We start from the raw sequence: 24,525 nt of genomic DNA, 5'->3' as shown, positions 1-24,525 counted from the left end.
TGGTGTCCTGCAGAACAAGGTCAGGCAAGACCTCACTCTCCCAACAACCCGGAGCCTGATCTGGTCTTTATGGTGGAGCCTGGACGCCACCTGCTCTCTCAGGCCCTAGAGATCCTGTGCTAGGAAGAATGCCACTTCTCTCCTGACTCTTCCAGCTAGGAAGGTTCTTAAAATACCCAGGAGGACCTGTGTCCCACTTGGAAAACCCAGTCTGGAATGTTTCACAGAAGGTCTATCAAGGCCGATGTGCACAGATCTTAAGTGACAGGGCCTTTAGGGACACAGGCTCACAGTCATTTTCCCCAGGGCCCACATGTGGTGCTGGGGCATCTGGGCCCTGAGTGTCCAGTCTACAAGGCCCACTGTCCCTGGCACCATCCCTTCTCCAATGACTTGGGCCTGGGGTTGTTTCCGGTTACAAGTCCATGTGCCACATCCTCCAATGTGAGGTTCTTCTCTGGGGACCCTGTTTAGGGTCCCAAGAACTACACCGTGAGCAAATCTAAAGAGTATTTGAGGGTTGGGCGTTGTGGCAATGTAAACACTTGCGTTGGTCAGGAGATGGAGATGGTCAGCAGGAGTTCAGGCAGGAGCGTGAGTGCCCTCTGGTGGATGGTTCCTGCTGCTGGAAGAGCAAACAGGGCCCTGGACAGGAGACAGGAGGGCTCAGCTTGGACAAAGGGCACATTCAGGTCCAGAAGGAGGCATATTTAGAGGGGAAGAACTTATGGCTGCCCGTGGCTCAGCAGCTGGAAGACTGGTTTTTGCCAAGGGTGTAACCACAAATCAGGACACCACTGGGTTATATTGCCAGGTTGGCTGAGGGAAATTCTGTAGACATTGGGATGCAAAAACATACATGACCGCAAATCGACATGTGATGTCATTAGACATGTCCTCTGATGTTCTCAGCATCCTGAGAGGCATCTTAGCCATTAATGCAAAGTCATACTATGGATTTGGAAGAAATATTAGGAAGAAAATTATATCATAGGAGCTTCTCTCAGAATCATACAGCTTGGCATCACTCCTTAAGGATGAATTTACACCCCCCAAAATGGACTTAATTGGGGACTGGCTGGTGTTGGGGTTTCATTCTCAGCACCTGTGGGCTGACACCCTGCCCTCTAACCCTGTGCCCCTCTCTGAACCACAAGAGTCTCTGATGCTCCATCATTAAGGGGTGAGTTCCTTTTAGTGTCCTCAGCATTCACCTGTCCACCTCCGCACTCTGCAGGTGGAGATGGGCCGGACTATCCCTGCACAGGCTCGGGCCGCTGGTTGGCACGTATGGGGGCAGAGCCGGGCACCTCCTTGTGGCTAAATCCCAACCACCACCAGAGCCCTGAGCTCCTGGTCTCTGGCTGGGTCCAAGGACATCGCGAAGTTCTGGAAATTGAATCCCTCCCAGAAGACAAGAACCCAGCACTCAGCTCCCACTGGCAGTTCCTTGGAGCTCCAGACCACAGCTCACACCGGTTCTGCCCTGATCCCATGACGACCCGCCAAGATGTGGCCAGATGGGACACACCAGTCCCAGCATATGGGGGTCACTTTGGCTCGGAAGTGCTTTCCCATGAGGCTGCTTGATGCTATAACAGGGCCCTTCTCTCTAACACAAAGAAGGTTACATGAGGTGCAGGGTTTGATTGGTGGGGGCCTCTGAGAGGGCCCAGATCCCTGTGTTATGGAGGCTGTGCTGGGGCAATGGGAAGACAGAAGACAAGGTTTGTCAAGGTACCAGCCGGGAGAGCAGCATGCAGAGCCAGGGCGCAATCCATCCATGACTAAGTCCCTTGTGAGAAATGGGGCAGTCCTGTCCTTATGCCCAGTGGCTACTCTGAATAGACACTACTTCAGCAACAATGTCTTAGAGGATGAGATGGGAGCCAGGCCAGATATCCAGGCATCCCCGTCTGTGCCAGATGACATGCGTCAATAGACATGCGTGAAATGGATAAGAGAAACCACACCATAAAGCATGTCACCCCCACATGACACCTGGGGGTCAGAACCTGTCCCCTGTAGACACAGGGGCACTGGTTTCTTCATGGGAGGAGGCCAACAAGTACCCGAGGCTGTCCCAGGGACAAGCCTTCACTCCTCATAGATTCAGGAGTGAGGACAGAGACCTCCTAACAGTGAGCATCTGACACCATTCACTCACAGAAAACAGACATCCCCCACTCCATCTCTACCTTGTGAGCCACTTCACCTATCCCTGGAGATCCTGGGCAGCCTGTGTCCTCATCTTCTCTCAGAGACCTGACCTCAGGTGGAGTTACCACCAGGGGAAGTCAGAGCCCCTCTCTGAACTCAAGGAAGTCAGGAGGTGACTCCTCCTCCCTAGGGTCTCTGATCTGTGGGGATACGTGGCTATATGTGGTCTGCTGAAGACATCTTACCACCCCAAGGAGTCCTGAGAAGTGAGAGGAACTTGCCGTGCAGGATGGGACAGGAAAACCCAGGATCTGAATTTGCTTCCATCTCAGAGGGGCTGAGGCTCCCACAGAGGCCTCCCCTTCCCTAGCAGAGGAACCCTCGAGACTCCCTGGATGAGTCTCCAGGTGGAGCTGCTCTAGCTCCTGGGTCCTATGGGGAGCCTAGAGCAAAGACAGGGACATAGGTGACTTGAACGCAACAGGCCCCAGTGCTGTGATGGGGGAAACAGGGAATTCTGAGGTGTATTCTCCCCAAAGCCCCAAGAGACTCTTCACTGGCCCTTCCTTTGGAACTCTGGGAACAGAGACCACCATCAGAGGCAACATATCCCCTTGGATGGATGGTTCTCCTGACATTGGATCAGGAATCTTCTGGACAACAACTGTCCTCTCCCTGAGTTTACCCTGCACTGGGATGGACTCAGGAAGCCTGGGACCCACAGGGACCAGGACCTGGGCTGACCAGCCCCTCAGCCTGGAGGTCAGAGCCCACCTCTGCCCAGGGCTCAGGGCCCACACATCCTTTGGAGCCTGGTTAGCATCTCTGGTGCAGCCCCCAGCATAGCCTCCAGGGGGCAACATTGGGACACGAAGACAACACAGAGGAAATTAACACATGAAGTTGGTTTTAGCTAAGAAGGTGGAAAAGGAGCTTCACTTCTATCCCCGTTCCAACAGACACTTATGGGGTCCCTACCATGTGCCTGTTCTGTCTTGTCAGCTTCTTCCCGAGGCCTCTAAGGACTCTACTGTCAAGTGTCCCTGTGCAGCTCCCCACTCCCTGCCTTGTGCCATCCATGGGGAAAGGCCAGTGACTACAGGAAAGTCAGCCAGGCAGGGAACAGAGGCTGCCCAGGATGGTCAGAAGCCTAAACGATATTCTACTGTGTTTGTCTTAATTCATTGATGGCATTTGGGTTGTTTCCATATTTTGGCTATTGTGAACAATACTCTTTGAACATGGGTGTACACATATTTCTTTCAGTTCCTGCTTTCACTTCTTTTGTGTATATACCCAGAAGTGGAATTACTGGATCATATGGTATTTTTATGTAAAGTTTTTTTCTGAAAATCACCACCATGGCTACACTATTTTACTGTCCCGTCAAAAACACACCAGGCTCCAATTTCTCCACATCCACTCCAGCATTTGTTGCTTTCTGGGCTTTTTTGAAAATAGCCATTCTAATTGGTGCAAGGGAGTACCTAATTGTATTTTAAATTTTTTTAAGTTTAATTTACTTATTTTGAGAGAGAGAGAGAGAGAGAGAGAGAGAGAGAGAGAGAGAGAATGAGCAGGGGAGGGGCAGAGAAAGAGGGAGAGAGGGAGAATCCCAAGCAGGCTCCACACTGTCAGCACAGAGCCCGATGTGGGGCTTGAATTCATGAACTGCAAAGTCATGACCTGAGTCAAAACCAAGAGTCAGACACTTAACCTACTGAGACACCCAGGAGCCCCTCATTGTAGTTTTGATTTGCATCTCCCTCACAATTGGTGATGTGGAGCTGCTTTTTATGTGGTTATTGGCCATCTGTATACCTTCTTTGCAGACATGTCTATCCAAGAGCTTTGCCCATTTTAAAATCAGGTTTAAATTTGGTTTTGTTGTTGTCGAGTTGTAGGAGTTCTTTGTATGTTCTGGTCATTAACCCCTTATCTGATATATGATATGCAAGTTATTTCCTCTCATTCTGTTACTGGTGGGAGATTCTGTGACATGAGAATGGATATCTAGTTCTTGGCTCCCTACAAAAGGTTTATGTGAGGAGGACCCAGCTCGAATAAAGGCAGCCAGAAGCAAAGTAGCAAGCACAAAGCAGTTTATTAAGGACAATACACTCTCAAGATGGGAGAGTAGGCAGGCCCAGAGTTAGCAACTGCCCGAGGCTTAGGGGTGTCCCTTTATGTTTGTATAGGTGGGGAGGAGGAGTTTTTGACTCTACAAGGTTCTTGCCAAAATTGTTATGGCTGTCTTTCCCCATAGTGGGGGGGGGGCGCAATGTAAATATATTATAATGAAGTTACAGTTTATTATAGGACACAGGCTGGAAGGGGGAACATATGCTCTGCACCTGTTGTTCCTGGTCTCATAGCCCAGGAAGGTGGGAAACCATGAAACCACTATTTACCACCACCCTTGCCTCCAGCTCATATCCAGCTAACCACCTACTCTATCATTCCATAGGTTGCCTTTCACTCTGTTGATTGTGTCCCTTGATGAATAGGGTTTTTTTTTTTTTTTTATGTTGATGAAATCCGGTATATCTGTTTTTCCTTTTTTTTGCTTGTGTTCTTAGTGTTCTATTCAAGAAATCACTGCCAAATCCAACGTCATGAAGACATTCTCTTATATTTTCTATGAGTTTTATAGTTTCAGGTCTTACCTTTAGGATTTGATCCATTTTGAGTTAATTTTTGCAGGTGGCATAAGGCAGTGATCCACTTTCATTCTTTTGCATCTATATATCCAGTTTTCTTTTTTTTAAGTTTGTTTGTTTGTTTATGAAATTTATTGTCAAATTGGTTTCCATACAACACCCAGTGCTTATCCCAACAGGTGCCCTCCTCAATACCCATTACCCACTTTCCCCTCCCTCCCACCCCCCATCAACCCTCAGTTTATTCTCAGTTTTTAAGAGTCTCTTATGGTTTGGCTTCCTCCCTCTCTAACTTTTTTTTTTCTTCCCTTTCCCTCCCCCATGGTCTTCTGTTAAGTTTCTCAGGATCCACATAAGAGTGAAAACATATGGTATGTGTCTTTCTCTGCCTGACTTATTTCACTCAGCATAACACTCTCCAGTTCTACCCATGTTGCTACAAAAGGCCATATTTCATTCTTTCTCATTGCCAAGTAGTATTCCATTGTATATATAAACCACAATTTCTTTATCCATTCATCAGTTGATGGACATTTAGGCTCTTTCCATAATTTGGCTATTGTTAAAGCTGCTGCTATAAATATTGGGGTACAAGTGCCCCTATGCATCAGCACTCCTATATGCCTATATCCCAGCACTCCTATATTCCTAGCAGTGTTATTGCTGGGTCATAGGGTAGATCTATTTTTAATTTTTTGAGGAACCTTCACCCTGTTTTCCAGAGTGGCTGCACCAGTTTGCATTCCCACCAAGAGTGCAAGAGGGTTCCCGTTTCTCCACATCCTCTCCAGCATCTATAGTCTCCTGATTTGTTCATTTTAGCCATTCTGACTGGCATGAGGTGATATCTCAGCGTGGTTTTGATTTGTACTTCCCTGATGAGGAGTGACGTTGAGCATCTTTTCATGTGCCTGTTGGCCATCTGGATCATCTTCTTTAGAGAAGTGTCTATTCATGTCTTCTGCCCATTTCTTCACTGGATTATTTGTTTTTCAGGTGTGGAGTTTGGTGAGTTCTTTATAGATTTTGGATGGTAGCCCTTTGTCTGATATGTCATTTGCAAATATCTTTTCCCATTCCGTCGCTTGCCTTTTAGTTTTGTTGATACCCAGTTTTCTAACACCATTTGTTGACAAGATTGTCCTTTCTCCATTAAATGGTCTTGGCACCCTTGTCTAAAGTCTTTTGATTAAATAATTGGGGCGTTTTTCCTGGGCTCTCTATTGTATTCCATGGTATCTATATGTCTGTATATATACAGTTTGGGGTAACATTGACATCATATTAAGCTTTTCAATCCATAAACCTGGATATCTTTCCATTTATTGGTGTCTTCTTTAATTTCTTTCTGAATATCTGGTGGTTTTCAGTGTATGTATCTTTCACTTCCTTGGTTAAGTTTATTTCTAAGCATTTGATTCTTTTTGATGCTATTATAAATGGAATAAGCTCCATCCCCTCTCTCCACACCATTGTCACCTCAGTATCCTCAGGGAAGCCTGGGAACAGGACCTGGGTCCACAGAATACACAGGATCAAAGAAAGGGGAGAGGGAGGTTGAAGGAAAGAGGCTCCATGCAGTCCATCTGGGCCCTAGAGGTTTTCTCTCCCAAAGGCATGTCCTGGAGACACTGTCCAAAAGGAGGTAACTTTGTTCTGTCTGCCCTGCTCACACCACTCTCTATGTCCTTCTCCAGCCCTGGCATGGCTGAACCCCTCTATGATGGTAAGTTTGGAGGAGCCAAGTCCCTTGGACATGTGTCTTATCTCCAGGACTGGGAAAGGGGGGCTGAGGCTCTGGTTCCACCAAGTGTTACAGGAGGTGCTAACACTGGGCTGTCATGGCTACTGCCACATGTTCATCTGCCAAGAGTCCATCCTAGTCACCCTTGGAGACCCTGGGCATGCAGGAGCAGTGCACCCTGGGTAGAGTCTGTGCCCAGGGGAGCTGATTCTCTGTGCACGGGAGACTGGGCCACACTGCTCTGCCTGGATGTTTTAAATATTTGGCACTTGGCTAAAAATATACTTCTGGCAAAACTTATGGGATCCAGGGGCACCTGAGTGGTTCAGTTGGTTAAGCATCTGACTCTTGGATTCAGCTCAGGTCATGATCTCACAGTTTCGTGAGCTTGAGCCCCACATCAGCTCAGCTCTAACAGTGTGGAACCTGCTTGGGATTTTCTCTCTCCCCTCTCTCTCTGTCCCCCTCCTGCTTGCACTCTCTATCTCTCAAAATAAATAAACTTAAAAAAAATTTTTTTTTAACTTATCCAACTAAAGTGGTGCTCCCAAGGGAATTCATTACCTTAAATGCTGATACTAGAAAAGGTTGATTTAAAATGAGTTAATCATCCAACTTAACAAGTTGGAGAAAAACAAAGGGACAAAGGAAAGTGATCATAAACTTAAGAGGAAAAAATAATAAGCTATAAGACAAATACAGAATCAAGAAGATCCACACATCCCAAATTCAAAACCCCATTATTCAAAACTCCTTTCTTGAAAGGGTTCATAAATTTTTAACACCTCTGAAAAAATTCATCAGCAAAACAACAGAGGAAGCACAAATAAGCTACATTAGTGTGGGAACAAGTGGACCTAACTAAAGTTGGGGCAGAGACTGAAAGTTCTAAAAAAATCTTTGTGGCAATAAAGCTCACAATTCAGACAAAATGGACAATATTCCTAGAAAATTAGCAATAACATAAACTAACTCAGCAAGAAACAGGAAATCTGACCTGTAGTATAACTATAAAGGAAATTTAATTAAGAGTTAAAGTGTCTTTACACACACATACACACTGTGCACACACAGATATATGTGCCACATTTGTGCGCACTCAAAAAACACAAATGGCTTTAAAATGAATATGAATATCTGTATGGAGAAAAAAATAGGAACCTAGACCCTAACTCACACCATACAATCTTCTGGAAACTGATTAAATTTTATCAAAGTTACAATTTCTGGTCTTCAAAACACACCCAATTCTCTCTCCCTCTGTCTTTCATGTATATACAAGTTATGTGCGTGTGTGTGCACGTGCGCGTATCTATATGATGAAGAAGCCATGTCCAAAGTGCATTATAAAATCCTACAAAAGCAATATAAAAAGGCTGACAATCCAAAATTTTTTAAGATGGCTAATAACTCTCTAAAAGACAGTGAATAGTATGAACATGTGAAAATGGCCAACAAGCATATAAAAAGCTGCATTATGAAATATCATGTCAGTCACATGAGAAGAGCTGAAATTAAAAGGACTGAAAATATCAACAGTTGGAACATCTGAACATGTAATGTTACTGTTGGGGATAAAGATTTGTTCAGGGGCGCTCAAGTGGCTCAGTCAGCTGAGGGTCTGACACTTGATTTCGGTTCGGGTCATGATCTCACGGTTCGTGAGATTGGGCCCTGCGTTGGGCTCTGTGGTGACAGTACAGAGTCTGCTTGGGATTCTTTCTCCCTCTCTCCTAATCCCTCCCTCTCCCTAACCCTAACCCTAACCCTAACCCTAACCCTAACCCTAATCCCTCCCTCTCCCTCTCTCTCTCTCAAAATAAATAAATAAACATTTTTTAAAGATTTGTTCAATAATCTGGCAGAAGAATCTAAAATTTTCATGTATTTCAGGAGATGCTCCAGCAAATACAATGGTATATATCCCCAAGGAAATGAGTTAGACACATCACAACACCCATGCATAAGGGTATTCATACCAGCATTATTCGGAAGAGCCACAAAGTCGAACAATCCAAATGTCCAACACCACAACAGGCAAATGTTGTGGTATATTCAAACAAAAGAGTATTGAGCAATATGACAAAGGAATGAATCAGGGTTGCCCAGAATCCCAACACAGACTTGAAGGAAAGTAGCCAAATGCAGAAGGGAACATAACGATTCTACTTATGTAAAGTTCCCAAAGAGACAAAACCAGTCTCTGGTGGTAGAGGTCAGAATGGGGGTGATGGTGGGGCTCCTAGTGGCTGCAAGGGGCATGAGAGTGTTTTCTGGTGTGGGGAAACGTTCTCTACCTTGATCTGGGCAATGGTTTCATAGGCACACGTGTGCAGAAAATTATTTCAGTGTTCATGTTACTTTACAAAAAAATGAAGTGTACAATCTCTCCGGGCCATACAAAAAAGCAATCCACATATCAATCCACAAAACAAGCAACGACCAGTTTATTTCAACCTTAAACAATTCTTTCAGAGAACAGGACAAATGAATACTCATTAGCTCATTTTATGTGGCACAATAACCTTCATGTCAAAACCAGACCAGGAAACAAAGAAGAAGTAACAGGTAGGCCTTTCTCGTGACCAGAGATGAAAAATCCCTAAAACAAAATGCTACCAAAATGGATCAGGAATTACCAAGCTGAATTCCTTTCCCAAAATGCAAGGTTGATTAGCATTCAAAATCAATCATTGCCTTTAAGCACATTAACACATGAACTAGAGAATAATTCCTAATGACGAGAAGAGAAGCAAAGTGGCCTTTGATGACGCTCCATGTCCACTCAGATTTGGATGGTACGGAAACCAAGGGAAAACTTCTCCTCGACCTGATGAAGGTGCCTACAACCTGCAGCAAGCATCGCAGTTACTGGACGGTCGCTACAGACATCAGTGTCATCGGGAGTGGCGCAAGGCGGTCTGTGTTCACCAACCGAACTTCAAGCCCCTGGGCTTCAACCCTCCTCAGAGGCTCTCCCCTGGCCACACCCAGGGACAGAGCCCTGCTTGGGTCAGAGCCTCCTGAAGACAGCTGGGCCTGAGGGAGGGCAGCTCCCCTGGCCCAGAGAACCAGACTCACGGCTCCGACCTCAGATCACAGATGGCCTGCGACACTTAGCACGTTTCCTAAATGCACCAGCGGGAAGGGGACCAGAAGCAGACACTCTTCCTGTAGCTGATCAGGAGAGAGGAAGGACAACATGCCAGGCCTCCTATGGTGTGGCCCTGAACTGCCCCAGGTCTCTCCTCCCACAGACCGTTAGCCTCAGCAAGCATACAGCTGAGCCCAAGGTGAATGAGGGATTGGGGGCACATGCCCCTCTTCCAGGGGGGAGGAGCTGCAAGGTCACAAAGGGTATGGGTGTATAATCCTAATACTGGGAGGGAAAGGACACTTAAGAAGGGTGATCCTGGGGTGCCTGGGTGGCTCAGTCACTTAAGTGTCCGACTTCAGCTCAGGTCATGGTCTCCTGGTTCGTGGGTTCAAGCCCTGCATCAGCTCCTGCGCTGAAAGCACAGAGCCTGCTTAAGATTCTCTGTCTCCCTCTCTCTCTGCCCTTCCCTTGTCACACATACACACACACTCTCCCTCTCAAAAATAAATAAACATTAAAAAAAAAAAAAAAAGAGTGATCCAGTCCTTCAGGGTCATGGACTTACAGTCATTTTCCCCAGTGCCAACAGGTAGGGTGGGGGCATCTTGTTCCTGCACGTCTAGCCTAAGCTGCCTGCTAGGTGTGGAACCATCCCTCCCCAAGACTTAGGCCCTAGGACTGCTTCTGGGTCGCCAGTCCATACCCCCCCACAATCCTCCAATGTAAGATTCCTCCCTGGGACCCAGATATCTGTCCCAGGAGCTTCACCCTGGGCAAATCTAAAGAGTTATTTGAAAGCTGGGGGTTCTGGCAGGAAATACGCTTGTATTTGTCGCAAGTGGAAAAGCTCCCCACAGGCTCAAGGAAGAGTGTGGGTGCCCTCTAGTGGACTGTCCCTGCTAGAAGAAGAGCAAACAGACACTAACACACATTTCTCCAAAGACGACATACAGATGGCCAACAGGCACATGAAAAGATGTTCAACATCACTGACCATCAGGGAAATACAGATAAAAACCACAATGTGATATCCCCTCACACCTGTCAGAATGGCTGAAGTCAACAACACAAGTGTTGGCGAGGACGTGGAGAAAAAGGAACCCTCATGCACAGTTGGTAGGAATGCAGACTGGTGCAGCCACTGTAGAAAACAACATGGAGGTTCCTCAAAAAATTAAAAATAGAACTGCAATGTGATCCAGTAATTCCACTACTGGGTATTTACCCAAAGAATACAAAAACGCGAACTTGAAGGAATGTATGTACTCCCATGTTTATTGCAGCATTATTTACGATAGCCAAATTGTGGAAGTATTCCAAATGTCTATCAGCAAATGAATGGATAAAGAAAATGTGGTCAATGTATACAGTGAAATATTAATCAGTCACAGAAAGGAATGAAATCATGCCATTTGCCACAACATGGATGGATATAGAGAATATTGTGCTAAGCCAAATAAGCCAGTCAGAGAAAGACAAATAACCATATGATTTCATTCATATGTGGAATTTAAGAAACGAAACAAACAAGCAAAGAGGGGAAAAAAGAGGCAAACCAAAAAAGCCCAGATTCCTAACTATAGAGAACAAACTGATGGTTACCAGAGGCGAGGTGGGGGGGGGGGGGGGGATGGATGAAACAGGTGGAGGGGATCGAGAGTACACTTATCATGATGAGCACTGAGTGATATATGGAACTGCTGAATCACTGTGTTGTACACCTGAAACTAATACAACAGTGTATGTTAACTGCATTGGAATGACAATTAAAAAAAATAACAAAAAGGAGCCAGACGAGTTGAGGGATTAGGGCTGACCTTGAACCAAAGGCACGTTCAGGTTCACAAGGACTGGCAGTGAAGCTGCAGGAGGAGGGGGGCTGGCTAGAGGGGCAGAGTCTGGAGAGACGGGGAAGAGCAGAGTGAGGGGAAGCCTCCTGGGAAGGCTGGGTGATGGGCACACAGAAGGGCTCTGTCTCCTCATCCCTGATTGTGGCCTAGTATTTCCTGTTGGGGGCCATCTCATATACCATAGGATAATTAGCACCATGCCAGCCTCCACCCACCAGATGCCAGGAGAACTCTCCAGCCCTGGTGTAAAGAGATTTTCTGGAGACAATGGTGCGTGTCCTAGAGGAAGGGGAGAGGTGCTGGTAAGATCCCTCCTCTTTGAGAACAAGTGACCTACACTAACCTCTAGTATTAACTAACCAAATGAAACCCTGGGCCTCTTGGAGTGTGCAAATAAGAGAGAAAATAAACAGGCATAATTAATGTCATGAAAAACTGCTTTTAATTAATCAAAAGTTGATTTATCAGCAGATGGCATATTTAGTGGTGATTATCTTGGCTGCCTGTGGCTCAGTAGCTCGAAGACTGGTTTTGCCAAGGGTGTGACCACAAATCAGAAGGACACCACTGGGTTATACTGCCAGGTTAGCTGAGGGAAATTCTGTAGACATTGGGATGCAAAAACATACAAATCTGTATGTAATGTCACTAGACATGTCCTCTGATGTCGTCACTGTCTTGAGAGGCATCTTAGCCATGAATGCAAAGACATACTATCATTTGGAAGAAATTATCTTATTGAGAAGAAAATTATGTCATAAGAGCATCTCCTTAGCCTCAGAATCATATACCTCAGCATCATTCCTTAAGGATAAATCTATACCCCAAAAAACAGACTTAGGGACTGGCCAGTGTTAGGGTCTGGTTCCCAGCACCTGTGGGCTGACAGCACCCTCCCCTCTAGCCTTGGGCCCCTGCCTGAACCACAGGAGCCTCTGATGCTCTGGCACTAAGGGGAGGGGGCCTTTAAGTGTCCTCACTATTCCCCGTCCATATCTAGACTCTACACAGAACCTGTTGTCCACTTTTGGATGTGATACTTAAATTACCGACCTCCATTTTCATCCTTCATCCATCCCAACATTGTGACAGGCCCAGGAGGTGCCTTCTGCTTGTGATTTTGAGGGAAAAGTTCTCAGAAACATTTGCTTTCACCCACCTTGAACAGACCTCCATCATGAGTGCCATTATCATTACCAGCAGCATTTGGACACCTTCCCCCCCGTTCCCCCCCCGCAGTAGTCAGATGCCGTCCAACCCTTAGGGGAAAATGTGACTCCCTCCAAAAGTATGACTAGTAGAAATGCACAAGAATGGGGCGCCTGGGTGGCTCAGTCGGTTAAGCGTCCGACTTCGGCTCAGGTAATGATCTCACGGTTCATGGGTTCAAGCCCTGCATCGGGCTCTGTGCTGACAGCTCAGAGCCTGGAGCCTGTTTCAGATTCTGTGTGTGTCTCTCTCTCTGCCCCTCCCCCACTCACGCTCTGTCTCCCTCTGTCTCAAAAATAAATAAGCATTAAAAAAAAAAAAAAGAAATGCACAAGGAGACAGTACATGAGTGTCCACAGGGAAGATTCTATGTGAATTCATGAAAGCTTAAAATCCTAGGAGCGTCCACATGAAATCAACATTGCCATGCTAAAACCTGAATCTTGGTTGGTTTTCACCATTTCCTTAAGAGCCAAACTGCAAAATGTGACATTAATAACAAACTAGAAGAAGAAGACATTTGTCACAGTTACTGATAAAACTAAGTTATTCGTCCTAAAGAGAAGTTTCCAGGGGATTATCCTCACTTTTACCAGGTAGCTGGCTATCTATATTTTTCATAACCTAGTAGAAATTATCCTTTCTTCCCTAAAAGCTTAAAGAGAAGACAGGCAGCCCCTGACCCCTCTCCCAGAGCCAATCACCTGCGACCAACCACGAGAAGAGCTGAGGCCTGAGCTTCTCTGGTTCTCAAGACAGTGCGGGGTGCTCAACCGGCTGCTGCAGGCACAGGACGTCCGCGTGTGCACGGGCACCGGCCTGGAGCAACCTGAGCACCATCCCACATCCCCGATGTCAGTTGTCACCAAACCCTGCACACCTCACCCTGGCTGCATCCTGGAACATGAGGGAACTTCTGGAAGCCCAATCCTTGCTCGAAGGCACTCCCCAACACCCGCTCCTCCAGGGCTGCTGCCTGTGTGCCCCAAACCCCACAACACTACACGCTCAGGGCCGCACAAAGTCCAGTGCACCCATGATGAGCATGATCCCACGCAGATTCCACCACCACCCACCAAGATACTGCTGGACTGGGACCAGCCACTACCTACATGTGGTGGTAGGAAAGGTTTGGGGGCGCTTTCCCACAAGAGAACTGGGACCCAGTACCCGGCCCACCTCTCCAACACTTGGGGGAGACAGATGAGGTACAAGCTTTGGTCTGCTGGGCACTGGAAAGCGGTGTGGGGCTGGTGGACCTCAAGATTGCCCCTCAGCACAGAGGGGGGCCCTTCCACTACCCCTGGCCCTGCAAGGCTCCCAGCATCGGAGGACCACCCAGAGAGTCAGCGTAGAGGCCAGGCTCTGAGAAAGGGAGCTGGGGGGTTGATAAGGCTCTTCTGAGAGAGCCAGGGCACTGAGGGCAGAAGGGGGAGACAGGACAAGATTAAAGCCCTGATGAGAACTGACGTGGTCCCTTCCTTGTACCCAGGCTGGAAGTCCACAGAAGCATCTACTTCCATCTGGGAGGGTGAGAGAGAGCCTGATATCCAGCTGTCCCTGTGCCCACTGCCTGTGGCAGGTATAGCATCAGCCCAGGACCCAAATCTTTATGTGTAGGAGGGACTCCAGCTCCAGGAACTCAGTCCTTACCTGCCTTACTTCAGCAGGGCCCATATTCTGCTGAGGACACCCACCTGCTGCCCCCCCCTCCCAGCCCTCCACCATCTACTACCCAAGAGCTGGAGCCCTCTAGGCACCTTAGGAAACTCAAGTCCCAGCTGCTTCTACTCTGCTGGGACGTGTATCTCATTGACACAGGTCCTGACCCTACCAGGCCTCCTCCACCAGCTCCCACTGACAGGGCTGCCAAGCTTCCGGACCCCTGTCTTTCTCCTGTGGAGCCCACCAAGCAACGGATTTTGTTTGGAGTGATGAGATCCCAGCTCCCCACCCTCCTGCAGACACTCTGCTCCCCCCATATTGAATCCACCCTGGGGCCCTGCCAAAGCAGACTGGGGGCCCTGTAATCCCAGTCCACTGACAGCTGCAGGCCTCCCAGCCCTGCCCTCCCTGCCCCTCTCAACACCTCAGCCCCCACCTTTGCCAACCCCAAGGGCATCACACTCATAAGAAGTGGCCTGTGTCTGTCAACCCAACCCCATCAAATCTCAGCTGCCTCAGTCTCTGTGAATCGAGCACCCCCAGATTTCTGGCTCGGCTATCAAGGCAATAGTGGTTGCCATGGGCGCTCCTGTTCAACCCTCTCTTCCAAAAGCTGGAGGCCCAAAGCCTCCGTGGGGATGAGGAGGAGGCCAGGCAGGATCCTTTGGGACGTGAAGTGTCATACGCTCCACCCTGGAAGGACACTGCTCTTGTCAAAACCCTGACCTCCTGATGCCAAACCACTCCTTCCTGACTTCTCCCCCAGGAGCAGACTTACCAGGAAGATATGCTTCCTCCCCCACTCCCCCATTCACCTGATTTGTATATGTGGATTTGTTCTTCTATAAAACATTAAGAGGCTACTTTACTGTCATAGAGATTGCCATATTCTTTCTGTCAAAACTCATGGTAAAATTTTTGTCTGCAGAAGGATTTTCAACTTTGGAACTACGCACATTTTGGACCAGATAATTCTTTGTTGTAGGGGATTGTCCTGTTTATTGCTGGACCCTGGCCACTATCCAGTGGTTACCAATAGTTCGTCCACAGATCCAACAACCAAAATACTTCCAGAGATGTCAAATATCTCTAGGAGGAAAAATTAATACAGTTGGGCAACAGTGAACTAGGCATAAATATTTTTTAAGGCTACATCTAAAAGAAGATAATGGCAAATGAAGAAAATCAGACACAGACCTTAAATGTAGCACAACGCCAGTGAAATAAATACAAAATAATATTTCAGGCATAATGAAGGAGACCAGAAACCAGGTGAGAGGTCCTTTGTATACTTTGCATGTTCTATTCTTTTCATTCAAAGCATCTTTAAACACTGTTCAAACACAAATCTCATGGGTTTCCCTACTTAGAGAGTCAGAAAACACAGCTGTAAACAAATCAAAGCCAATTCTCTCATGAGGCTCCATTTGTAGATATGTGGAGGGGCGCCTGGGTGGTTCAGTCGGTTAAGCATCCGAATTCGGTTCAGGTCATGATCTCACAGTTCGTAAGTTCGAGCCCTGCGTCGGGTCTGTGCCGACAGCTAGCTCAGAGCCTGGAGCCTGTCTTCGGATTCTGTGTCTCCCCCTCTCTCTGTCCCTCCCCTGGTCTCTCTCTCTCTCTCTCTGTCTCTTAAAAATAAATAAAACATAAAAAATAAATATGTGGATATATAAGATAAACCAGTAAATAAATACATACTATGTCAGTGGAGGATATTGGCTACCAAGAAAAATAAAATTAACAAGAAACAACAGGTGTTGGTGAGGATGTGGAAAAAAAGGAACCCTCATGCCCTGCTGGTGGGAATGCAAACTGGTGCAGCCACCATGGAAAACAGTATGGAGGTTCCTCAAAAAGTTAAAAATAGAACTACAATAGGATCCAGTCACTGGACAACTGGGTATTCCCCCCAAAATACAAAAACACTAATTCAAAGGGATACATGAGCCCCTGTGTTTATAGCAGCATTATCTACAGTAGCCTAATTATGGAAGCAGCCCAAGTGCCCACCAGTAGATGAATGGATAAAGAAGATGTGGTATGTATGCATACATATATATTTACAATGGAACAGTACTCAGCCATAAAAAAGAATGAAATCTTTCCATTTGCAATGACATGGATGGAGCTAGAAAGTATAATGTTAAGCTAAATAAATCACAGAAAGACAAATAGTATATGATTTCACTCATGTGTAGGATTTAAGAAACAAAGCAAATGAGAAAAGGAAAAAAGAGACATAAAGCAAGAGACAGACTCTCAGCTAGAGAAAACAAACTGATGGTTGCCACAAGGAGGGGTGGGGGGATGGATGAAATAGGTGAAGGGGATCAAGAGTACACTTATCATGATGAGCCCTGAGTAATGTAAAGAATTGATAAATCACTATATTGTACACCTGAAACTAATATAACACTGTATGTTAACTATAGTGGAATTAAAAATATTTTAATTAAAATAAAAACACACATCTTAATGCAAAAGAAAGAAAGAGAAAAGAAAAGAAAAGAAAAGAAAAGGAAAGGAAAGGAAAGGAAAGGAAAGAAAAGAAAAGAAAAGAAAAGAAACGAAAAGAAATAAAGTCAACTGATTCAGTTCTCCTGAGGAGCTATTGGCATTTGGTCAAGGAAGTCCTTGTTATGTCAGACAGTCCTGAGCCTCTTACTGCATTATTCCCTCTTGTCCCCACACTCTAATTTCCAGAAGGCCCGTCAAGTCACTTATGGAACCAAAATACTGTCCCCAACCCACATTTCCAAATGCTCTGAGTGCCATCCCCAGTTGAGAAAACCTTCTAAATCTTTAACAGGTCTGTGAATAAAGAGGGGTCTTCCCTGCATTTGTTCTTTTTCTTCTGCTCATGGGGATTTTCTCTTAGCAGGAATTCACCTGAAACTCCAGGCCTATTCTTTTCTTGGGCACACAGGGAAAATATTATGTCTAAATTATCCCAGCCCGCCCCATCCCTATCTCCTGGGAGCGAGTTGTGGTGGTGGGATACAGTGGGGGGGTAATATCAACAGGAAAAGATGAGATTCACAAGAGACCCTACCCACCCAGTCAAGAGAGCGCTTGGCTGTCCTCACACAGCCCTGGGGACCATGGGACCATGGACAGCTCCCAGCCTTTTTCCGTTTGCAAACTCAAGTAGGGACACAGGAAAACAGAAAATGGGGCCAGCTGATGTCCACACAAATATGAGCAAAGAAGGAGACACATCGTGGGTGTGTCTTCTCTCAGCCCCCTCTCCCAGTGTCTTCAGCCTTCCAGTCCAGGCTCTGATGGAAAGACCCAGAAAACACACCAGCTCTTCAGAAAAGCCTCCATCTTGTCTCACCCCGCCCCTGTGACCTGCTCCTTGTAATCCCATCTGCACACATACTGCCCCTCATAATTCTTGCTCCTGCCTCCATGTATTCGCTCAAACAGTCCCTGCCTGGGGTGCCCTCTCCCCCTTTCTTTATGAATCTGCTCCTTCCCCTTCTCTATAGCCAATCTCATTGGCCATCTTGCCATAAGGTCACCCCAACCTCTACAGGTGGACACAATAAACCCCCTCTGAATTCTCACCTCTGACTCTGTTCCTTTGTGCTGTGATAACACAGTCAGGTGCAGTTACCTACGTTCACATCCTATGTCCTACAGATCCCCAATTTCCCAAGAGAGAGACAGGGCGAGCCTACTTTCTCAATGGCCCCGTCACAGAAAAATGGCTATCGTGTTCAGAGAATGAATAAGGGAAAGAAGGGTAGATAAACGGGGGGACACTTGCTTCTGCTCTCACAAAATCACTATGGGCATGCACAGCAGATGAAGAAATGGACACCCACATGCATTCCCAGTCGTGGATTGGTGCCAGTTTTATATAAGGTAATCTGTAGGTTTGTTTCCTAAGTTTTTTGCTTGTTTTGAGATAAAATACATATAACCTAAACTTCGCCATTTTAATCATTTTAAAGTGTGGGGCCAGGGGAATGTGGGCCATCCAGTCCTACCAGAGTTCTACTGTGCTGCACGATAGACCCAGGGTGGCTGGAGTCCTGTACTGACTGTCCCTGCAGGAGAGGGGTGAGAGCCCATCTCTGCCCAGGGCTCAACGTCCAGAGCAGTGATCTGAACCCTAGTCAGATGCCTGGTCCTAAGCCTGACAGAGAGTACAGAATCCCTCATGTCCACCACAGGGCAACATCAGGACAGGCACAAAATGTGGTTCTCTCTCTCTCTCTGTCTCTGTCTCTCTGTCTCTCTCACTTTCTCTCTCTCTCTCTCTCTCTCTCTCTCTCTCTCTCTCACACACACACACACACACACACACACACACACGAACCACATGTCCTCAAGTACCCTTGTGCATGGAGTCAAGGAGTCAAGGGTGATTTGGGGAGGAGAGTGACCACCATTCCTAGACAAAACGATAGACATGCCTTTGGTAGAAAGATGACCCTGAGCCCAGGAGAAATGACATCACGTCCCAGGTGTACCTCCCAGGGAGAGCTATGCTGAGGAGTCATGCATCCTGCCTGAATGAAGTAGAGGGGAGTCTCCTATTAGTGAAAACACTGTATATTTCATTCTCCCTGTTCTTCCCAGGGCCCACCCCAGGAGCCTTAGCACTTTATTCCTGATGGGGCCATCATGGGCATCATGACTGGGCCCAGGGTGAGCTGACTCTGAACTGGAACCCCTGGATATCTTCTGCATCCAGAAACCAGTGGGGGTAATGGAGCCCTTCAGATCATGTTCCTCCTTTGCTTAGGGGGAGACAGAGGGGTTCCCTCATCTACAGATGAGTCTCCCTTCCCCTCCTCATCCCTCATCCACCATTCTGACATTTTCCTGCCCTCAGCTAAAGAGGATGACTTTTCAAAAAGTCTTTGGCTAAAGCAACCCCAGACACCCAGAACTTTCCCTAACTCTGTCTGGGGATAAGGGCTCCAAGGACACCCATGTCCTCTATCACTTACCTCCCTGCACTGGCTCCTCTGTCACCTGGGTGTGAATTCCCTTCAAATGAAAAGCCTCAGCACCAAGTACCTCATGCTCATGCCAAGGCATAGGACATTCCCAAGGAACACAGACACCCTAAGAGAGGACACCCTCCGGACTGACCATGTCTCGCCTGACCAGAGGGCCCATATCCCTGGGTATTTCCTCACCTGGCTCGCTCCCCTCAGCTCCCCGGGAGAATATGAGACTCCATGTGGAATATTCTCCCCCTCACCTGGGGCTCCACGGGCTGGGACACCTCTCTGAATAAAAATACCTCCAAATACTCCCCCACTCAGCTCACCAGGTCACTGTTAAGTTTTACATCTGTATCTGTTCACCTTGACAGACCCATGAGGTCTCTGCATCAGAGAATAGCCCTGAGACTCAGAGAAAGAGGAAAGATCCAAAGACTAAGGGAAATTGGAATGTGGTATGGACTTATCATTTAAGACCTACTCATCCACCCTGGGAGAGTCCAGAGGACACACCTTTCCCTTTCATGACTGAGGGAGCTTATAAGGGAGCCCCAGCACACTTAAAGAGCTCTGTGATTTCCCAGTGAACTGGGAAACGTAAATGCAAGGAGGGAGATTGGATCCCAAGGAGGTAGGGCCAAGAGGCCATATTAATCACTGAAAGTGACTTGGGCCACAGTCATCACAAAGGACAACAGACTCAAAGCAGCAATCAGAACAGTCTCATTCACAAAGACCAATGACATCGGCTAGTTGATCATGGTGTTCCTAGAAATGAAACAGATGGAAACCTACTGAATTCTTACTTGGTCTATATAAGCAGAAGAGTTCTAGAAAGTACATCTTGAATCACAGCAACTGAGTGTTATGGCCCCTCAATTAATTCCCAGACTTGAGCCAATTTAAAGAGCCAGAACCCCTTGAATAAAGGAGAAGCTGGGTCCCCTTGAGGAACGACCCAGTATGCTGCCAAAAATTTATACAATGAACCTTTCTCCCACCCTTCCCCAGAGGGACCTGTGGCCTTTTACCAGGATGATTGTGCACTGGGGAAAAGGAAATAGTCAGCTCTTTGGGGCATTACTAGATATGGTTTCTAAACTGAGGGCCCAATGTCACAGTGGCCCACCACCAATCAGAGGAGGAGCTTATGGAGCTCAGGTGGTCAATGGAGTTCAGCACAGGTTCATCTCACAGTGAGCCTGGCGGGGGGGGGGGGGGGGGGGGGGGGGTGGTTCCTGAACCAATCCTGTTGTTTATTTCTCATGTTTGGCATAATTAAACTAGTCATACTCAACAGCTGGCAGAATCCCCACATTGGTTCCCTGCCCTGTGGAGTGAAGGCTGCTACAGTGGGGAAGGCCAAGTGGAAGGCACTAGAACTGCCTCTACTTAGGAAAACAGTAAGCCAAAATCAATACCACATTTTACTGGAGGGACTGCAGGGATTAGTGCAGCATCAAGGACTTGAAGGATGCAGGGACCTTGGAGAGTGACAGTGGATTATCATAAGCTTAAACCGGTGGTGACTCCAAGTGCAGCTGCTGTACCAGATGTGGTTTCCCTGCTTGAGCTGATTACTGCCTACCATGGTACCTGCTTTGAAGCGCTCCCTCTGGCAAATACTTCTTTCTCCACACCTGTCAGCAACGACCTACCAGAATCAGTTTGCTTTCAGCTGGCAAGACCAGCAAGGCACCTTCACTGTCCTAGCCCAGGAGTGCATCAACTCTCCAGCCCTGTGTCCTAATTTAGTTCACAGGGATCTTGGTGGCCTTTCCCTTTCACAAGACATCATTCTGGCCTGTTGCATCGATGACATTATGCTGACCGAACCTAGTGAACAGGAAGTAGCAACGACTCTAGACTTACTAGTAAGACATTTATGTGTCAGAACATGGGAAATAAATCAAACAAAAATTCAGGGGACTTCTCCCTCAGGGAAATTTCTAGGGATCCAGAGGTGAGTGGCGTATCAATCTACCTCTTCTAAGGTGAAGGATAAGTTGTTGGATCCCATCCCTCCTACAACCCTGCTCCTCCTTCATCTGTCCACGGATCCAACTCCCAGCATTCCAGCCATACACACCGCTGCCACCCAAGGGCACACACAGTTTAACTTACTGGAGACAATATGCACTGATACACATCCTGTGAAATCTGAGTTTGGTGACATTTCATTGAGGGAAGAGGCACGGACAATGTACTTAGAGCAACAGATATTGGGACTCGCAGAGCTGTAATATGATGGAGTATTAACATGATATGTGATCCACGTAAAATGGCTACAGATTGATGATGAATAAACATGCAGAGCGGCTGAGCACGGTGACTCTGCCTTCTACACTTCCCTCCTTGTCCACCAGAGGGCAGCAGAGATACTCCGCAGCCTGGAGCCTTGGGAGGGGGGGAGGGGGGAGGCGCTGCTGATCCCCCTTGGCTGCCCACTGCCCAGCAGGGTCTGACCCTCCCCAGCCTCACTCAGTCACAGTCCTCCTCACTCTCCAGGCTCCCCACACTGACCTCCGTCAGCCCCTCCGGCCAGTCGGGTGTCTGCCCGCTGAGACAGGTCCCTCTGTAGGCAGCTCAGCCCTCCACACCCTCTGTCCTTCCAGGGGCAAAGGCCCACTCACACTTCTGGTCTCAGCCAAAAGATCACTTTGTCAGGAGTGCTCCATGTGACAGCCCCTCCCCGACCAGCTGAGACCTGTTACATGCTCCTGTCACACCAGACCCTTTCCCTTCATGGACCCTTTCTCTACTTTATTTTATTTTTTTAATTTTTTTTAAGGTTTATTTATTTTTGAGACAGAGAGAGACAAAGCATGAACAGGGGAGGGTCAGAGAGAGGGAGACACAGAATCTGAAACAGGCTCCAGGCTCTGAGCTGTCAGCATAGAGCCCGATGCGGGGCTCGAACTCACGGACCGCGAGATCATGACCTGGGCCAAAGTCGGCCACTTAACCGACTGAGCCACTCAGGCGCCCCCCTTTCTCTATTTTATATGTTATGTTATGTTATGTTATGTTATGTTATGTTAGAAAGAAAATGGGTAAGGGGCAGAGGTGGGAGAGAGAGAGAGAATGAGAGAGAGAGAGAATGAGAGAGAGAGAGAGAGAGAGAGAGAGAAAGAGAGAGAGAATCCTAAACAGGCTCCACACTCAGCAGGCAGCCGACAAGAGGCTCAATCTCACCGCAGAGAGATCATGACCTGAGCCAAAATCAGGAGTCGGACATTAAATCAACTGAGCGACCGAGGCTCCCCACCTTCCCTCCATTTTAAGTGTGTCCTCAAAGCCATGATTTTCTCTGAGTGCCTGTGGCCCTGTTTCAGGATCCGCGTCTGTCCTGTTCTCTTTGGAGTCCCCAGGACCCAGCCCCGTGCCCCTTGCCTGACACTGTGCAGGATGGGACAGGAGAACCCAGGATCTACGTTTGTTTCCATCTCAGAGGGGCTGAGGGTCTCCTCCCCTGTAACACAGGAAGCCCTGGGAAGCCTCAGCTGAGTCTCCAGGTGGGCTCTGTGGGGAGGCCTAGAGCAAAAGCAGGGACACAGATGACACGGATGCAATCCCCCCCTCCCGCCCCGTGCTGTGATGAGGAAACAGGGCATTGTGGTGTCCAGCCCCCTCCCCCCAAGCCAGTGCCTCTTCCAAAGTCTCAAGAGACTCTACTGGGTCATTCCTTGAAACCTCAAGGACAGAGAGTTCCTCCTAAGGGAGCACATCTCTCTGGGTGGACAATTCTCCTGACTCAGGATCTGGAATCTTCTGGACGGTGCCTGTCCACTCCCTGGGCTCACCCTACCCTGAAATGGAGTCAGGCAACCCAGGACCCACAGGGACCAGGACCCAGGCTGCCCAGGGCTCAGGGCCCACGCATCCTTTGGAGCCCGGTCAGGATCCCTGACCCAGCATTGCCTCCAGGGGGCAACATAGGGACACGCAGGCAACACACAGGGAATTAAAATGTGAAGCTGGCTTTGTTTGCCTAAGGAGGTAGAGGAGCCTGATTTCTCTTTCTCCAAGAGACCCTTCTGAGTCCCTCCCATGTGGCTGTTCTGTCCTGCCCACTAGGATGAGTGGGGCCGAGGAGCACCCTGATCTGTCAGGGGTCCCTGTGCAGCCCCCACTCCTTGCCTGGCACCAGCCACGGGGGAGACAGGGTGACCACAGGAAAGTCCCTCAGGCAGAGCACACGGGCTGCCCAGGACGCTCAGGAGCACATGGTCAGCCTCTCGGCCACAGTGCAGCCAGCAGACACATAGAGGAAGGGTCTCCTTACGATCTTCCCTCGAGGATCAGGGAACCTCCCGCCACCGGACCTCCCCCCACCTCTTCTCTTCCCGGGACACACAGGACACTGCCTGCACACCTGGAACCTGAGCTCCGGAGACACTTGGTCCCGGGTCTCGGTCCCTGGAAGCAGAGGCCGGGCTGGGGACACCCAGGGATGGAGAGTGGGTCCCTCACCAGTCATCTGGCAAGCATCCCTCACCCTGCTTGCCCTCTTCTCACCCTCAGAGCATTACTGTGACCTTGCTGCCAGGAGTCAATGCAACTTCCCCAGAGCATTTGAGAACACTGGGGGGACCCCATGCCCCGCTGGGCTTCTCTGATACAGATGGAAAGAATCCCCTGGGTTTGGGGCCTCTGGGGCTCTGTGTGCGGTGCTGACAGACTCGAGGCCAGGACTCAGCAGAGGCCAACTCGGAGTAGGGAGGAGGCTCGTCCTCTGAGAGAACCAGGTCCCCGTCAGCCTGGCTATTCAACGTGTGCCTGGCCCAGGACAACCAGCATCACCTGAGAGCTTGTTAGATGCGGACTCTCAGGTCCACACCACACTGCTGAGTCAGAATGCACATTTTACAGGATCTGCAGACCCTCTGTGGGTGCAGGAAAGAAGGAGGTGGCCCCACTCCCACATCCTGGGGTCTCAGCCTGGCTGGCCATCTGCTGAAGCAGCATTTCTAGGAGTCACCAGGGCATTCGCGATCTTTAGAAAGTTCCACAGGTGATTCCGATGCCCGGTGGGGGTAACATCCCTGTGAGGAGAGTTCCTGGGGTAGCCCCTCGGGCTCCTGCTCTGAAGAGAAAAGCCACATGGGGAGGAGAGAGGGCTGCAGGGGGCTGACTGTGCGCCCCGACCCTGAGCTGTGGGGAGCGCCCAGGA

General features: G+C 48.3%; 1 long non-coding RNA gene across 1 annotated transcript in view; it reads right to left on the bottom strand.

The window, feature by feature from the left end:
* Positions 1 to 11,456: 11,456 nt before the first annotated feature.
* LOC122207601 overlaps positions 11,457 to 24,525 on the bottom strand; it is an 89,900-nt gene continuing 76,831 nt past the window's right edge. Inside the window, exons 3-4 of the long non-coding RNA XR_006196940.1 lie at positions 15,342 to 15,474; positions 11,457 to 12,112 (exon numbers count right to left, since the gene is read on the bottom strand). This is a non-coding gene — a long non-coding RNA (uncharacterized LOC122207601). The remainder of the gene's footprint in view (positions 12,113 to 15,341; positions 15,475 to 24,525) is intronic.

The sequence above is a fragment of the Panthera leo genome, chromosome E2 (assembly GCF_018350215.1).
Source record: "Panthera leo isolate Ple1 chromosome E2, P.leo_Ple1_pat1.1, whole genome shotgun sequence".
NCBI classification, from domain to species: Eukaryota; Metazoa; Chordata; class Mammalia; order Carnivora; family Felidae; genus Panthera; species Panthera leo.
Note: the sequence above shows the minus strand (reverse complement) of the source record. Positions and strands in the feature narration are given on the sequence as shown.